The sequence below is a fragment of the Chionomys nivalis genome, chromosome 24 (genome assembly GCF_950005125.1).
Source record: "Chionomys nivalis chromosome 24, mChiNiv1.1, whole genome shotgun sequence".
Lineage (NCBI taxonomy): Eukaryota > Metazoa > Chordata > Mammalia > Rodentia > Cricetidae > Chionomys > Chionomys nivalis.
This window is the reverse complement of record NC_080109.1, coordinates 50,683,020-50,690,472: the sequence shown is the minus strand read 5'-3', so window position 1 is coordinate 50,690,472 and position 7,453 is coordinate 50,683,020.

The following is a 7,453-nucleotide window of genomic DNA, read 5'->3' as shown; positions in this document are numbered from 1 at the left end:
AATGTGGAAACAACCTAGATGCCCCTCAATGGAAGAATGGATAAAGAAAGTGTGGCACATCTACACACTCAGTGATAAAAAACAATGACATCTTGAATTTTGTATGCAAATAGATGGAAATAGAAAACACTATTCTGAGTGAGATAACCCAGACCCAGAAATATGAATATGGTATGTACTCACTCATTAGCTGATTCTAGCCATAAACAAAGGACATTGAGCCTATAGTTTGCAATCCTAGAGAAGCTAAGTAATAAGGTGAACCTAAGGAAAAACATATATAGATCCTCCTGTAAATTGGAAGCAGACAAGATAGCCAGGCAAAAGTTGAGATCATGGTGGTGGGGTTGGGGTTGGAGGAAGGGGAGAGGGGAAGAGAGAAGGGAGAAAAGGAGGATTTGGGGAGAGCTTGGGGCAGTGGGATCGTTGAAATGGAGGAAGGATGGGTATGGGAGCAGGGAAGAATACATCTTAATTGAGGGAGCCATTTTGGGGTTGGCAAGAAGCTTGGCTCTAGAGGGATCCCAGAGCCCATGGGGATGACCCCAGCTAGGACCCTGGACAGTGGAGGAGTGGGTGCCTGAACTGGTCTTTTCCCATATTCACACTGATGACTATCTTGAATATCACCATAGAACCTTCATCCAGCATGGAGATAGAGACAGAGACCCACATCGGCACACTGAACTAAGCTCCTAAGGTCCAGTTGAAGAGCAGAAGGAGAGAGAATATGATCAAGGAATTAGGACCACGAAGGGTTGGTCCACCCACTGAGACGGTGTGCTTGAGCTAGTGGGAGCTCATCAAATCCAGCTGGACTGGGACTGAACGTTCATGGGATCAAAATGGACCCTCTGAATGTGGCTGACAATGGGGCTTGACTGAGAAGCCAATGATAATGAAATTGGGATTTGTCTCTACTGTATGTAATGGCTTTTTGGGATCCTATTCTATTCGGATGCACACCTTCCTAAGCCTGGATGGAGAGGGGAGGGCCTTGAACTTCCCACAGGGCAGGGTACCCTGCCCTCTCTTAGGACTGGAGGGGGAGGGGGCAAGGATGAGTGGGGGAGCAGGAGGGAAGTTGGAGGAGGGGAGGAAGTGGGAATTTTGATTGGTATTATTTATAAAGTAATAAAGAAATTAAAAAAAGTCATTGCCATCAACACTCTTAAATGAAATTGGTTAATTAGAGATGTGTAGTATATTTCATTATGTATTCATCAGTTGAAGGGCATTGAGGTTGTTTCCATTTCCTACTTATTGTAAATAGAGCAGTAATGAACATGGTTGAGCAAGTATCTGTGGAATAGGACATCAAGGCCTTTGGACATATGCCAAGGAGTGCTACAGCTGTATCACATGATAGATTTACTTATAGCTTTTTAGAATTATCCACAGTGATTTCAACAGAGGCTGTACCAGTTACAATCTTGCCAACAGTGAATATGCCTGAATAAGGGACTGATTTATCAGTGTAGTAGAAAGTAATAAGGAGTAATTTTAAAACCATGTTTTATTTATTTGTCTGTTAGTTTTTTTTTTATTAAGACCAGTAGGATTTAGTTTTACCCTAGACCACTGGCTATTTAGTCTTTGATTCTTGATCAACCACACAATGTAGGCTGTGGCTCCATCTCATGCAGTGGGTCTTAAGTCACATCAGATATTAATTGGTTACTCCCACAATCCTTGTGCCAACATTTCTCTAGTATTTCTTACAGATAGGGCATCACTAGATCAGAGGGTTTTGGGCTGACTTAGTATTTATATTTTTCTTTTACTAGTGTCTAAACTACCTTCCTGTACCAAACATGCTAGGAAATAGGCATGAAGCCTCTATGTAGTCACCAGCTCAACTTCTTCATGTTTAATAAGTTTAGTAGGTGTTGTCCTCAGCAATAGAACCTTGCTTTCAGTTTGTGGAGAGCAATTATCTTGACAACAGTCTGAGTTGTTTGGTGATTCCAGTGGGATTCTTTGGCCAACAACATCATTAGATGTAACCCAATCCAGGTACTGGAAGTTTCATATGGTGAAGAGAGATGACAAGTTGGTCTCCTACATTATTTGTCTGTTTCATTTAGATCACTTTCATGTATGTTTATATTTTAGAAAGCTTCAACAGTACTAGGTTTCCATAATACTCCTCAAATGGCCCCGAATTTTAGCTGTTTCTCTCTATATTCTCTCCCTTAGCCTCTGTCGTGCCCGCCTAGGCCAGCAAGGAAGACGCAACACCGGAGCTCTTCTTGCAAGCAGTTTATTCAGGACCTTATTTACAGCTTCTCTCTCTTTCCCTTTCTCTCTCTCTCTCTCTCTCCCCGGGCAAACTTCTCCCAGCCCTTAAATAGGCATGGGCCGCCAACCCTGGATTGCCACGTGGGCACTGTCCATAGGTCCACGCATATGCAAGCAGCTGACAATCATTGCGTGATAATAGCATAAATCAGGCCTTAGCCATATAAGGAGTTGATTATTACAGAGAGCACTCGCTTTCGGGATCACAGAGGGCAGAAGCCAGCACCATCAGGTGCGGCTCCATGCAGCTCTCTACACATCACCATCAAGTGCGGCTCCACGCAGCTCTCTATAGTTCTCCCTTTTTGTTTTGCAAAGCAACAGGCAAGAGTAGAGGTCTGATCTCTGTTAAAAATGGAACATGTACTAGTGTCTGTCTAGGTGTCATCCACCCAGAGAACACTAGACCTGTCCAGTGTCTTTTTACAGAGGTGGGAGTTAGACACCAACCCACATGCAATCAGACTTGTTCTTCTTGAGGTTGACTTCTCTGACCTCAAGTGCAGTGCGCAAGCCTCGCATCCTGTGCTCAAATATAGATAACCAAGCTTGAGGGGACTGTCCTGCTTCAATGGCAGTGAAGGCCTGAATGATCATGACTGCATTGCGATGCTGTGAAACTCTCATGCGACAAATGCACCATAGGCATACCAGGGAGGCAAGCATCATTACGTCTGTTAGGGCTCCTATTCCCGCCCACTCCTTCAGATGATCCAGGAGGATAGTCCTTCTGCCAAGCCAGCATCCATGCAGGTTGAATTAACAGTCACTATGGCCATCCACAGCTTCTCAAGTTGTTTTTCAAATTCTCCAGACCAATTACCTAAAAATTAACTAGACAGTTCTTTAGACAAATTAGCTGCATGGGTAAAGTTTTTATACTGAATACTGGTCACTCACAGTCCAGGAAATTTCCAATTCTTTCTTTTCCCAATACATACGTCCCCTCTGGCCGGGGACAACCCTGTTTGCTTACCCCTTTCTCGGTTGGTTCCACTTGTTGCCAAACCTAGCGAAGGACGTCAGGATTAACACATACCACAATCTACCCTCACCTTCTGAGGGCTACCTCTCAGTGTTCCCTAGTTCCTGATATCTCGGCTGGGACCTCCAAATGCTGTTCAGGGCCAGATAGAGATAGCCATGCCCCAGCCAAACCCACCAGAAACCACTCTCCTACCATCAGGAACTCCTGAAGGGCTCCTGCTCAGAGTAGCTGTTTGTTCTTTGGCGCTCCTGCTCCAGTTTGTCTTATCTCCAGCACTTGTAGCTCTTTCTGCTGATGCTCCTGGCACTGCTGTAGCATCTGCCAGGCTAGGCACTGACTGGGCTGAGGCAATGTGCCTTCCACCACAGCCACCTAGCAAAGCTCTGCTCCAGCTGCCTTCTAGCCTCAGCTGCATTCGTTCTGGGTCCAAACTGGTGCATGAAGTGGAGGGGAACTCAGGAAAGCAGGCTTGCTGCTCTGCAACCACTGAAGGGTCCCATTTAAATTATCTTTTAGGGAATTTGGACATTGTCCATCTGTCTGGCTACTTCCTGCTGAGCGGGGACACTGCATTCTTAGGGGTATTTACTGCAATTTACTGCCATTTTCCAGCCGTGCTAGGATGCAGGTCATAGCAGCGGGGAAGAGGCGGAGGCTCCACCTCCCCACCTAGCTGGAAGGTGGAGGCCTGGTGGTGCGGAGCAGCGGGCCACGATCCCGTTGGGGTGGGGCGGATCCCATCCTGGCCGGTTGCCCTGGGCTGGGACAGAGGTCCAGGCCAATGGGCCTTGTCGCGGTCGTGCTGCGCTTCTGTTTTCCTGAGGCCTGCCTGCACTGGAAGCGTGCCTCGAGGCAGGTCCCAGGGTTTGCACGCATCACAGCCCCTCAGCGCCAGCAGCCTGGAGCCACTTGGCCTTGGATCTGCAGCAGCTCACACTCCACTGCAACATTTCAGGAGGTTTCAGGGATTCAAACCACATGAATATCAAATAAATCCTTAGGCTCTCATCGTCTGTGGAGACAAAAACAGAGTCTCCTTTCCAAAACATCAAATTCTTAAGCCCATATTTTAAAGTCCAGTCCAGAACACAAAAGACAACACAATCAACATATCGAAAGTAGTAGCTCATTAAGAGCCCCCCAAAAAAAATTGAGTGCGAAGGTGAAGCGCCCATCTGAACAAATGTTAGATTTGTAACCCATCCGCTCTTGTCAAAGCTCTACTACCCTGCTCTCCCTTTTTCTACCAGTGAGAGCAGAAAACCCGCTTTTTGTCGTGGTTCCTATTACCTGAGGATTTATCGGTGCACCCCATGACTGCAGCAAGTTCTGGGCTCCACAGAGAGAGGTTTGGAGGTTCCCCATACAGGCCACCACTTGTAGCGCCCGCCTCGGCCAGCAAGGAAGACACAACACTGGAGCTCTTCTTGCAAGCAGTTTATTCAGGACCCTATTTACAGCTTCTCTCTCTTTCCCTTTCACCCCCCCCCCCCCGGGCAAACTTCTCCCAGCCCTTAAATAGGCATGGGCCGCCAACCCTGGATTGCCAAGTGGGCTCTGTCCATAGGTCTATGTATATGCAAGCAGCTGACGATCATTGTGTGATAATAGCATAAGTCAGGCCTTAGCCATATAAGGAGTTGATTATTACAGAGAGCACTCGCTTTCAGGATCGCAGAGGACGGAAGCCAGCACCATCAGGTGCAGCTCCATGCAGCTCTCTACACATCACCATCAGGTGCAGCTCCATTCAGCTCTCTACACATCACCATCAGGTGCGGCTCCATGCAGCTCTCTACACATCACCATCAGGTGCGGCTCCATGCAGCTCTCTACACATCACCATCAGGTGCGGCTCCACGCAGCTCTCTACACATCACCATCAAGTGTGGCTCCATGCAGCTCTCTACACATCACCATCAAATGCGGCTCGACGCAGCTCTCTACAAGCCTCCTCTACACCTCTACACTTCCCTTCCCCACTTTATCCTTCTGTTCCTGCTATCCAAAATCCATCCACAGCTACTTCTTTCATTTTCCTTTCCTAAGGAATTTGATCTGTCCCTTTTAGTCTCTCTTTCTACACCTAACCTCTAACCTTTAGAGGTTCTTTAGACTGTAGCTTGGTTATCATTGACTTAACAGCTAATATCAACATATGAATTAATACATATTATATTTATATCTATATGTTGGAATACCTCACTCAGGATGAATTTTTTTCTAGTTCCATCCTTTTTCTGCAAATTTTATGTAAGTTTTTTAAATGGCTGAATAATACTCTACCATGCAACTGTATCACATTTTCTTAATGTCTTCTTCTGTTGGGGAAGATTTAGGTAGTTTTCCCTTTCTGTCTGTTATTAATAAAGCAACAATTGATGTACTTAAGCAAGTGTTCACTTGCATATATAACAAAGAGTGGTATAGTTAGATTTTGAAGTAGATTGGTCATCAATTTTTTTGAGAAACTACACAATTTTCATTGTAGTTATACAAGTTGTACTACCACCAGCCACTGATGCATGTTCTCTTTACAATCTTATGACTTACAAAATGTATTCCAGGAATAGATACTTAAAATATTCTGATAACAAATGAGCAGGAATTTTATGAGTTTGTGTTTTATTTGTGTTATTTGAAAAAAAAATGCTCAGAGAGGTCTCTTTTCATTATGTGTTTCAGCTCCTTAATTTCATGGTGGGGTCTATCTTCTGTAGCCTATAAAGACTGAAATAGCCTCCATTAAGCATAAAACATTCTTAACACATCTGATGGATTCATTTCATTGGATAAACATTTGATATTTTAATGCTTCTCATAGAATAGAAAGTCTGGCTTCCACCTATCATTAGGTTGTATTTGACAAATGCCAACTTATTCTGAAAATGCATAAATTGATTAGCCTTAAAATTTAATCAGAAAATGATAGTGACTAAATTGCCATCCTATGTCACACAATCCAGGCAGTACATCATCAGTTTTCAATTAAGTTTTACAATGTCTCTATTTTCAGTTTTCATGCTTGGCACTCATAATCAAAGAATAGGCAGGACAAACCATTAAAGGAGAGAGAGAGAGAGAGAGAGAGAGAGAGAGAGAGAGAGAGAGAGGGAGGGAGGGAGGGAGGGAGGGAGGGAGGGAGAGGGAGGGAGGGAGAGAGAGAGAGAGAGAATAGGAGAAGGAAGTAATTTTTGTGAATGCCACTGTGCACTGAGTGCTGGGCTAGGCCACTATATATGCCTCAGTTTGTGACATTAATTCTGTGTTTGGAATGCATATTGAACATCAACCGTCATGGCTTAGGTATAATGTTAAGGCCATATTTCTAATTGTTGTCTTCCTTATGCTGCCTTTCCTGAAACCAAGGAGTAGGAAACCATGAAGACATTTTTCAAGGCTTTAGGAAACTGCAATTCAGTGTCACAAAATTGTGGAATCACCATAATTCTTGCCTGTTTTCATTTCATTTTAGTGTTGCTGGAATAATATGGAGATCATCTTTCCCAGGATTCAGATCTTGGTAATGATGAATATTCTTTCTGTTTTTAATATTTTCAATTTACCTGTAGTTTCAGTTCCTCTTGCCCCATTCCCCTGATGCTTATCAAGAATTCCAATTGTCTCACTATAATCTTGTTAGGACTGGAATGTTTTGAAAAATCAAAATGGAAAGTTTGTCATTATCATACTCATGTGAAAGTAAATTAGGATTGATAAAATAGAAACTCAGAAGATCAATCATAAAATTGAAGGGAGAGCTAAATCTGCATAGTGAAGCCCTTCCTATGCATTTCACATTGCATAATTATTTTTATTTAAATTTATTTATTTATTTATTAAAGATTTCTGCCTCCTCCTGGCCACCGCCTCCCATTTCCCTCCCCCTCCCCCAATTAAGTCCCCTTCTCTCATCAGCCCTAAGAGCAATCAGGGTTCCCTGCCCTGTGGGAAGTCCAAGGACCACCCACCTCCATCCAGGTCTAGTAAGGTGAGCATCCAAACTGCCTAGGCTCCCACAAAGCCAGTACATGCAGTAGGATCAAAACCCAGTGCCATTGTTCTTGAGTTCTCAGTAGTCCTCATTGTCCGCTATGTTCAGTGAGTCTGGTTTTATCCCATGCTTTTTCAGACCCAGGCCAGCTGGCCTTGGTGAGTTCCCAA